The sequence below is a fragment of the Rutidosis leptorrhynchoides genome, chromosome 5 (genome assembly GCF_046630445.1).
Source record: "Rutidosis leptorrhynchoides isolate AG116_Rl617_1_P2 chromosome 5, CSIRO_AGI_Rlap_v1, whole genome shotgun sequence".
In the NCBI taxonomy this organism is placed as follows: domain Eukaryota; kingdom Viridiplantae; phylum Streptophyta; class Magnoliopsida; order Asterales; family Asteraceae; genus Rutidosis; species Rutidosis leptorrhynchoides.
The window spans coordinates 184,447,818-184,459,541 of record NC_092337.1 but is presented as its reverse complement, the minus strand read 5'-3'; the positions used below and the strand labels follow the sequence as shown (position 1 = coordinate 184,459,541).

General features: G+C 29.4%; 1 long non-coding RNA gene across 4 annotated transcripts; it reads left to right on the top strand.

The window, feature by feature from the left end:
• The first annotated feature begins 4,087 nt into the window (after nucleotides 1-4,087).
• LOC139847635 (uncharacterized) lies at nucleotides 4,088-7,147 on the top strand. 4 transcript variants are annotated; one of them, XR_011759599.1, is made up of 4 exons: nucleotides 4,088-5,356; nucleotides 5,550-5,593; nucleotides 5,946-6,531; nucleotides 6,916-7,147. It is a non-coding gene; the product is annotated as an uncharacterized lncRNA (long non-coding RNA). The 4 variants fall into 4 exon arrangements; XR_011759598.1 differs by lacking the exon at nucleotides 6,916-7,147 and having other exon boundaries at nucleotides 4,088-4,466; nucleotides 4,798-5,356; nucleotides 5,946-6,904; XR_011759597.1 differs by lacking the exon at nucleotides 6,916-7,147 and having other exon boundaries at nucleotides 6,000-6,904.
• Nucleotides 7,148-11,724: the final 4,577 nt, after the last annotated feature.

Genomic DNA, 11,724 nt, shown 5'->3' with positions numbered 1-11,724 from the left:
CGATAAGTTGTTCGGGTTGCGGTCGTTGAAGAAACTGTTCTTGTTCGACTCTATGCGTAACTTTTCTTTTCAATAGTTGTGTAATAGAGAAAAAGTTAATGTTAGTTGGAACGATTGGCTCGTAAAGTCATTGTAATTTATTGTGTTCCCTCAAAAGCGCCTTGCTAGTGAGGGGTTTTTCAATAAAGTTTTATTTTGCCGGTAAAAAAAAAAAGATGTGTTCTAATCATAAATAATACATTAAACTAAGTGTATTTATTTTCTATTGTTATATATAATGCTAATATGCTAGCTTCTAATTAAGAGTTATTTATAGATGCTTATATGTAATTAGTAGGTTAATTATACATTTGTATTATAAATTATTATTTTTATACTTATTATTATAAATATTATATAAAATTAAAATTAAATAAATTTAGTAGAATATAATACTCCGTAAATATAATACTCTACATTCGGATGCCTCTACAAATATTTATGCCTTCAAATTCAGATTTTTCAATCTGTTAGTATTTGATACTTTAAAAGTAGAATATTTGATACTTTAAAAGTAGAATCAAATTAATGGTGATAATAATACTGGGTGAAACCATGTTAAATTGGTTCATCATTAAGTCTTATATTAAAGAATGATGTTCATAAGAGCATCAAACTCAAAATAAGTTGGTTGGTCCACTACACAGAATGAAAACAAGAATTTTGATGCAACACTAATATTATAAAGTATATAATATTGGAATGGTCCAATTGTAGCTAACGAAATTCAGGTAACAAGCTTCCTTTGGGTGTCATCACGATGCAAGAAGATCAGTCTCGACTGGAACCAGTGGTTAGTTAACCCACTTGGATTCGAGGATCATGGTTAACCTGATCAAAAATCCTCTGTTCGCATAAATTTTGTGCCTCTCTTACTCTGTGTTGTACAGTGTAGTAGGGTTGTTTCTAGCATGACATGAACTCTATGCATGCTCTTCTCTTGTATCCTCCCGTTTTTCTCAATATAAAATATTTTTGCCTTTCAAAAAAAAAATATATATTATAAAGTATATAACTTTACACTTGGTACATACAAGAACTTTGTCGCCATGATAAAGGAAGCACCAGTCAACATTGGTCACCCGAGTGCGATGTATAAACTTTGTGATGCAGGTACGCTTGATGGGTCAAGTCTATTTAATATGGTTACTTGTTTGGAAGTCTTGAAATTTAAATTTAGAAAGCAAATTATGTTATTGGACCAAATGAGCAAATGGGCTAAATTAATTAATGTTAATATGACAAATTTGGAAAGTTGCAAGTGATAGTGTGGAACAACTAATCAAGAGACGAATTGACATTGGATAAGGATGTGCAATTTTGAATGGTTATTTGATGTTATCGGTATTATTTATTTTTCAAATGTTAATTTATTAACTTTGAACTTATCCGTAAACTTTGTTTAGTTTATAAATTCATGTTTGTTTTATTTTAAGAGTTAGCTGATTATTGATATTTTTTCTACATAAAAAAAAGAAACATTGAAGGTTTTGTTTCCTAACCGAGAAGGTTGTTTACAGTAAAACCGAGAAAGTTTTGCTATTTATCTTATTTTATTGTTTAGTCACTTTGTATCTGTCTATTCAAATACTAAAACTTAAATCATCAATGTGACATCTTTGTCAATTTTTATGTGTGGATTATTACTATAAATTTGATTTGAATTTTCTTTAGATCATTGTGACTTTTATTTATATTTCTGCATTACTTGACAAAAAAAGCAAAAAATTTAATGAATTGATGTCTTTTTTATTTTCATTCATCATTTTTTGTACTTCTTTGAAGTTTCTTTAAATCTTTTCTTTTCATGAATTGATCATGAACAATCGATTGTTACATTCTAATTGTATTCATTAATAACGTTTACAATACCAATAATTTTAATACATTTACTTCCAGTACAAATGTTATCGATATAAAAGTACAAATATTGTATGATACAGCTAAGCTAATCAGTCTCAATACTAACGTTTTCGAATGTTACTTTTTGGTACCACCGTGCAACGTACAGACTCTTAAACTAGTATATATATATATATGTATAATTCCCAAACAACATTTTTTTCTGAAAGGCGATTTTTTGGCATCAGATCATTTATTGCAACGACCATCATCAATTGCACGTAACACACACGTTCGGGCAAAAACCCAAACCGGATCGACGGTACCCGGGAACACATCCACTCGGGCAGTGTTTCAGGTAGAGGTCTATGAATGAATCCGGTAAAATCTCCATATATGGTCAATATATACCAACATTATCGGTGTTCAATTGGTTTAAAGAAAATCATGTTATCCCTAAGGATCGAACATGTGACCTCTCCCTATTTCATGACTCATAGGACATGAGGGAACCGTTGAGATATGCCTGCTAGTTGATATATATATATATATATATATATATATATATATATATATATATATATATATATATACCTTATATAGCTTTTTTAATCAAGAGGGAAACACTTTTTTGGGGGAAAGTAAATATTTTTAAAAATTTCATTAAGATCACATAAAAATATGAAAATTTAAAAAAGATAACTTGTGATAAATGTTATTATTTTGGCGGGAATACGCTCGAAGAAATAAATGGTAACATGCACCATATGTAATGTTTTTATTATGGTCTTTTTTAAGGGGTTAGAAATTAGGGTTTAGAAATTGGGGTTTAGGGCTTAGAAATTAAGGGGTTAGGATTTAGATTGAATTTTTAACACGAGCGGTTTAGAGTTTAGGGTTTAGGGACTAAACCCAAAACACTAAACCATAAACTCTAAATCGGGCTATATTTTGAAGAAAAAAACAATGAAAATAAACTCTAATTAAAACATTACTCATCATGCATATTATCTTTTAATTTTTCGAATATTTTCCTGCCAAATTAATAACATTCATCAAAAAGTGTATTTTTTAAATATTCATATTTTCATGCTATCTTAATGTTTAAATTTTTTTTTTTAAAAAGAAAAAAATTTACTTCACCTCAAAAAGTGTTTCCCTCTTTATAATGAATATATATATATATATATATATATATATATATATATATATTCTATTCGTGTATTCGTGTATTCTCACTCCTAGAATCTTGCTAGTTATATTATTAATAAAATTATTGCCTTTTAAAAAAAAAAAATCTATTCTATTATATTATATTCTATTACATCTCTAAATCGGTAAGTTTGAGTCCAACGTGTCAATCCCACAAACTACCTCACATTTATCTTTTTTCTTTTTTCTAATTAAAACTTGATTTATTCTCACTAATTACATATAAACGCCACGTGTCTCCACGAATTATCCATTTATTATAAAATTCGTCAATAACGGCCTCCATATTTCACGGATCAAAGCAAATCCGTTTTCCCCTTTCCAATACGCTGTCAACATTTATTTTCCCACCAGATGAAATTAGGGTTACAGCCGTCAATCACTCCCGAAAACTTGAAGCCGCAACCTGTTGCAAAGTTTAATGAAGATGAAACTGAAACCTAAAGCAAAAGATTTGTGGAGTAAAACAGGGGAGATTGAAATCTACATTGATAATGAGTTGATTGGGAGTGGAAAGTACATGATGAAGAAGGCAATAGCAGTGAACAGGGCAGCTGACGATGCATACAAGAACCTTTTTACAAAGATGGTGGTCAAGGGGGTTAATTGACTTATTGTTTCTTTGTATCAAATTAAACGAGCTTTTGCCTTTGTGTGATGTCAATGGAAAAAGCTCATTTATTTTGGACTTATTTTGTGTTGTCGCTGCAGCTTCTTTTGTATGGATTATATGCATTTAGGTGATTTGAAAATTTTCATGATATATAGTTTTATAGGTTTTTTATTTGTTAATTGTTGATAGAGTTTTATATAAAATGATGATTTTATTACATGCCAGGATGCTTATTGATATGTGTTTGATAGAGTTATATATATATATATATATATATAATATATATTATATGTGTGTAATGTTGTTAATCAGGGTCATATGATGCTGGAGACGAAAGGTTACCGTAAATTTTTTATATTTTTGTTATCTTACATATGTTTCTCGCCGTTTCAGACATTATCGAATCCCTACGCGCTAAACTAGATGTTTATGGTTTATAATGAGTTTATGTAACTATTGATGTATAATGAGTTTATGTTATGTGAAGTATTGCTTTATAATCAGTTTATATTTATGGTTTTAATGGTTTTAATTTCTTGCATTTATTTACATGGCTTCAAATGTTTTATTTTGATATGATGCAGGTTGATGCGTCCGGAAACAGCACAATGCGCAATTGTACTCTTTTTTTTTTTTTTATCTATAGTGTTATAATGCAAACAAGCTTCTATATTTGCAGCTGCTCAATGTAGATTGGGCGTTCGGAACTAATGTCATTTGGTGTTTTGGAAATTTGGTGTTGCAGTCATTGCTACTAGAGGTAAATAACTTAACTTCTCTATCACATCAGGTTGTAAAACTTGCCCATAAAGTGGTTTGATGGTATATTCAAATTGTTGCATAGCTACTTCATCTAGATAAATGATTACTTAAGGGCAAGTTTTATTAAGGTATAATATGGTTTCATTCACTGTTTGTAACACCCAAAATGAAAATAAAAACTTCCGTTTCTTGGCCTCATTTGGCTTGAGAAGTTTGGTAAGGTCAAGCTGTACATATAGAAGTTGCCTGTTTTGACGACCCGAAACCACCTGCCCTGCTCATTATGCAACCTCAAGTGTATTGACTCTGTTGAATATTTTGTTTTGCAGTCTAAACTCATCAGAAGCAGAAGGGAACGATGTCGTATTTTGCACATCAGATTCCATAAACGTCATATTGCTCATTCGATACCTGTATCTAACTTGTATGACTTTTTTAAAACTTTTGTGCACGGGCTCTTAAAATAATCGATAGAATGTTACAGGGTGTTACACATTATCAATGGTAGGTTGTTACATGTTGTCACAAATGATCAAAGCTTTGGGCACTTGAAGCAGAAGCTAGGCAAGTAATTATGGCTTCTAACTTAAATCTTAATATACATTATTTTAAAAATCTTGGCCCGTTTATTTTTTAGTTGTGTTACTTTTTATTTTATAACTGAGATTTTTTACTATAAGGTTGTAGTGCTAAATCTTATAATAAGATGAATCTATCAGATGTATGTCGTATCAAGATTGAAATTTGTCATGACATTTGGTTCTTGAAGCTGCTGTGTATTACCAAGCAAGGAAAAAGAACGATAAAAAACAAAGTGCTTATCTTGAACAAGGAAAAACAACAAAAAAAGTCGTCTTCTAATAAGTGTTGCAGCACCTATAGTACCAGGTTGGTATCAACTAAATCTTAATTTATGTGTATAAAATCTTGAGCTGTATATTTACTTTATTTTGTTTTTACTTAAGATTCAAAACGTGAGTTTTTTTTAAATTACAGAAGCTTGTCCATTGTTTAGTGAATTGTATGAACATATAAAACTCTTTGACGAGGTGAAGTAGTTGATTGAGCGATATTTATGCAGGTTCGAGATTGAACATAATCATCAATAGCCGGTTCAGGCGAAAGGTATTCATCATACTCTTTTCTCTAATTAAAGTCCATTTAATTAATGAACATATTACTACCGAGTACTTAAAATTTGTGTTAAAAGGGGTGATTAGGTTGATTTAAGCTCAAATATTCATGTAAATAATCAATTTCAACCAAATTGGCATACTATGCATACTTTGATATTTTGGTTGACATCTTGGTACTTTGTTGGTGTAGGAATTATATTAGATACGAGTATATAATCAAGTGGCTTTATGTCTCTGCATTAACCATTATTGTAGCATCTTAATTCATTCATAGTTTTTTATTTATTTATTTATTTATTTATTTATTTTTTTAATTTTTTTATTGCACTCGATTATGACAGCAACAGCAGCAGTTCTGTACTCAAATGTGGATTCAACCTTGCGATCTCTTGCAGCACAAGCTAAGGGCTTCGGTCGATTCACAATTGTTGGATTTCACGGCGCACTATATCATGTTACCACGCTATGAGGTTAATTGTTACTCCCTATTATCATTATTATTGGATAGTATGTCAGGTCCAACCGGTCCTGGATAAGCCCTGGATTGGACACATCATGGAAAAACAATTTGTAGAATTATTTATGAAGCCAAGTTGAGGTATTCAATAATATATCTTATAGAATTATTTATTTTATATATCTATGTACTGATAGTTTCTCTTAAACATAGATGTTAAAGTTGGGTGGGTCGATATGATCGATTTCATGTTATGGTAAGGGTCGGGTCGAGTTGATTCGGCCCACCTTTTGTCGTTATACGATTTAAACAATAATTGTCTCCAATATGATTACAGAACCTAAGTTTTCCAAAAAATCATTTTTTTTAATAAATAATATAAGAGATTTTATACCTTGAAGCTGCAGTTTGGTGAATTAAGTTGTTCAACCCAATCTATGGAATGTGGTGAATTGGGCCAACAAATTAAGGTATTCAAAAGTCTATCTTATGACTCGTGACATTTATTTTGCAATCAATAACCTTCTTTTTTGATAGTCACATTATGCATATGTTGCCTACATTCCGCATACTTCTTTGACTTGTGAAATTGTTTATTGTTAAGTGTGATTAAACTATGGCTAATTGTGATTATCTAAGGCTAAGTGAGAACTAAAGTGGCCAAGTGAGGTAGCCTATGGGATAATCTACTATGAATAAGGAATATGAGGTGTCTTAGGAATTGGACATCATAGGCTAGGATGTTATGTAGACGCTTGGATTTGATTATTTGATATGTTATGTTGCGTATGATTACTAGCTGTTTCATTTACTAAACAATTGTTTTAGTGTTTTCTCCGTGTATAGGTAGTTAGGTACCAGTGGCAAAGACAAAGGAAAGCTTCCCAACAAGTAATTTTTTAGAGAAATGTGTTAAACGTAACCCGATGCTTCTGGTACCAATAGCGCAGATCTATGGTTTATTATAATCTGACTGTTCTAAATTGTACCATGGCGACCTCTATATATTGATGACGCTTTGAATTATTTTAGTACCAAATGTCGTTTGTTGTATCATGATTTGGATTGATATCGATTTCTCTTTGATGAGGTGAAGTAGTTTCTTTTTTAATTTAACTATAATACATTATATTAATATTAATATTATATTATATAGGTTCCTTATTATATAGGTTCTTTTCATCTGTAAAAAAAATGATAAAATGATGAACATTTATATTATATAGAATCAAAGTCATACTTCATGTACCATATAGGGTGTGTTTATATTACACTGCTAAACGTTTAGTATTTTACAAAGACATACACATTTAAAAAAGTAGTCAACCAGGTTCATAAATATTAAAATTTGACAGTTTAAGCTTAAACCATGACATGTAGTTCAACGTTAAGCTTTTGATAAATATTGGGCAACAAAAAGTCATCCATGTAAAGCATGTAAACGGTGATCATATTTGTTATATACAGATCTTGAACAACGAAATATGAGTTAGTTGTATGATCATTGTAGCGCTCTGATGATTCTTATGTTTTTATTGATGTAGATTTTAAATGAGTAACTAATCAAGTAAAACTTTTAATTATACAACCATACTACACTTTTGTACATTTTTATTCATTAGTTGTTAGTTGTATGTTTAAAAATACAAGTGACTTTAATTTTGTAGCTAAAATGAGTGATTGTGCAGCTTGTTATGTTGATCTGGTTGTATATATATTTATTTAGCCTTTACAAACATGTGGTATTGTTTATAAATTCTTATTCCTATAGGTGGCAAATATGGGCGGGCTACAACCGGTGAGAGATTGAACACAACAGACATCATGTTTTTATTTATTTTGGAGAGACTAAAATTTTTAAGTATTCACTTTCGTATTTAATACGTTATATTAGAAGCTGAAACCATGTATGACATTTTAGATTCATTGTAATTGTATCATACACTTAATTGGTCCAACACCTTTTTTTTCTAAAAAACGTTATCATTCCTACCATTGATTGTGGTTTGTGAATTGTGATGGTAAGTGTTCATAATAGTCAAGCTGCCAACATGAATGTGTTGCGGTACAATAATCGTGCAAATGATCGTTCAGTTAACAAGAAGTTAAATGTTTTGGATTAATTCATAACTATATGTTGTGTAATCAATAAAATTATAAACACAACTTATCAAAACTTTAGTGTCGGTTGAAGTGTACTAAAACAAACTTTACTAATTCACCGACAACAATACTTTTGACAATATTCCTATACTATCCGTTAACTGATATATAGATTTAAGCAAAAAAAAATTGTCGGATCAGTTCCCGTGCAACGCACGGGCTCATAAATCTAGTATATATATATATATATATATATATATATATATATATATATATATATATATATATATATATATATAAGAAAGTCTAGAGCTGATGTGGAGGCTTTTTATCGATTCATGATGACGTATTAATTTTACAATTAATATATATATATATATATATATATATATATATATATATATATATATATATATAGAAAGAGATTTTAAATAAATAAAGTAAATGATTATATATATTATATATACTAAATCCAGGTACAATGTAGGGTTGCTTCTAACTTTGAATTATTTTATCTTTTCATGTATTTATTTTCATTAACTTTCTTAAATTATACGATAATATATTTATATTTATCTTTTATACATCCGATAATATTATGTTGCTATTGATAATTGTTTATTTTATATTTTACTTGCAACACCCTTTTTTTCTAATTTATCTTTTTTAATTATCATATATTAGAAATATCTATTATTTAATTATTTATTTATTTATGATTTAGCTAAATGTATTATGTAATTCGATATTTAGACTACAAATGTAGAAACAGTTTTCTTTCTCTAATTTCAAATACCAAATATGTTAAAATAACCAAAATAGCTACATAACGTAAATGGGGTTTGGGTATTCAGTGATCCGTATTACGTACTACGTCAATGAAATTTAAAAACTTTTATAAAATTAAATTAGTGGGTACACTTTTATTTAAAAAATAATTATATATAAAAATTCTAAAATAATATAAATATACTTTACTAATGTTATGTTCCATGACAAATTTTTAATGTACTCGAAAATATTACGTAGTATAGAATTTATATATTAAAAGATATTAATTGTGAGGAAAAAATTGTATACATTAAGTTATTAATACTACTATAAATCACATTTAAAATTTATCAACATCACGAGCTCTTAAATTTAAATTTTTTTTTTAAATTTCTCAACACCACGGATTCTTAAACTCAAAAGAAGTTTTTAAAATTTGTCAACATCACGGTCTCTTAAACTCAAAAGTATTTTTAAAATTTGTCAACACCACGGGTACTTAAATAATTCATATACTTTTCCTATTTTTTAGTATCGCTATTACATACCAATATGAACTGCAAATTATATTTTTTCACGGTTTTTTACACACCCGTGCAACGCACGGGCTCAAAAACCTAGTGTATATATATATATATATATATATATATATATATATATATATATATATATATTTTGAAAGGCAAGCTATATATATATATATATATATATATATATATATATATATATATATATATATATATATATATATATATATATATATATATATATATATATATATATATATATATATAATTCCCAAACAACATTGGCATTTATCACGAGATATTGACGAGGCATCAAGTTTTCTTCATAAACACTTGAAATTGAGGTTTTCATGTGATTTGAATATTAAAACTGTCTATTTGACTTGTGCCTTTTCGCAGGGCCGGTCCTAGCTATTTTGATGCCTAGTGCGAAGCTGTCAAAGTTCGGTCTCACAGGTCCGGCCTTGCCTTTGCGTCCTCACCAGCAATACGGAGATATAATGACTACTACTGCAAGATATAACATACGTAATAATGTAATATAATAATATTAAATTATTTAGTTGTAATTTTTATTACCATACTAATAGTGTAAGTGTATATCTTCTTAATTGATAAACAATTTCAATACGTGTAGTAAAACTCAATTTGGCGGTAGTGTAAAAGTCCATACAAATAAATTAATTTTTAATTAATAGGTTTCGTTTGAATAATTCAATCATAGTAGGGTAAATATTTGACAAGTACATTTTTGTGTATAATAATAATAATAATAATACAAGTCAATAAAACACCATAAAAAGTAGTTGCATCCCCACCGCAACTCTAGCATACAATTCCTGGTTTTCAAACAATCAGTTGTTTAATTTATTGCAAAATAGATAGTCAAAATATTGACCCTCATAGGCGTTTTTCATGGGGCACTTTCACCCTTCACTATCAACCTCCTCATTACAACCGTTGCTCCACCGACCCACGCCTGCGTACAAATAAAACACCCCATGGCCCTACTGATATAACCGGGTCTATTTACGATCATTCACACATGCATTTATCCAAACTAAAACATTTGGATAACATATATCTTCTTTTAGTTTACAATTATAGTTAACCTTATGATTGCAATATGATTAACTCATGATGTCAACTTTCGAGGTGAACTAATTATATTTTTTGTGACTGTTTACTTAATAGCTCCTAAATAATGACATCATGTATTGCCAACAACGTCTAGTTGTATTATGTTGAGTTTCATGCATCCTTTCAAGAGTCGTCTCATATAGATGGACCTGGCATAACAATGAAATCATTGTTAAGATGTTTAATCATTAGTTTAACAACTTTAGTTGAAAATATCGGTATGCATTAAGTAAATTTCCATAAAACTGAACTTTCTAATTCCCTTAGACGATTTTAGCAAACAAATTTCTATCACGTTGGTATTCATATCTAATATTTACAATATTTGTACAAAACAATGGGTGATACTGGAATGCACAAACACATAATATACGTACTTTTGTTAGAGCCAATGATTTGATGTTATGTTATAAGTAATTGAAAGTAATAAAGAAGGATAAAACAGTAACAAACATAAATGTGGACAATTTGATAGAACCTCTAAACTTTAGTTAAATAAAAATATATTGTAATAGCAAGTTGATAATCACATATGGATATTTAAATAATGTTACAAAAAGAGACTATCGTGTAAGAGATAACTAAAATAATGTTAAATTGCGTCCAAACGTGGACTAATACAAGATACTGAAGATCTCTTCAAATCTAGAAATATAATCACCCCTAGCCTCCGTTTAGAGCTTCAATTTAAATACAAACAATCTCAAACTTTATTCGATATAAGCATACACGTATGCTTATATTTACCTCTCTACTCTGGAGGGGAATCACTTTCCCTTTCGGAAGGATTGTCTACATCTTACCTTCCCCATACACCGCAGGTGTAGAATTGAATATTGTTGTACGCTTATATTTATATCATGGACCAAATGGACCAGCAATATTTAATCATTTGTTTTTGTTAAGAATTTACGAATTGGGCTTGATTGTGTCCCTGGCCTAACCAAGCTGGCACAACCCAAGGTAGCTCGTCAAGCACTAAATATGAAAGGAATCTATGTTGAATATCACCTGGGCGACGCGTGACATAAGTAAGACTACATAATAAAATGAATTCCCATTGATCATGCATGTATCTTCTCACACCACTCACCACTTAATTATTTAACCACTTGACGGAAA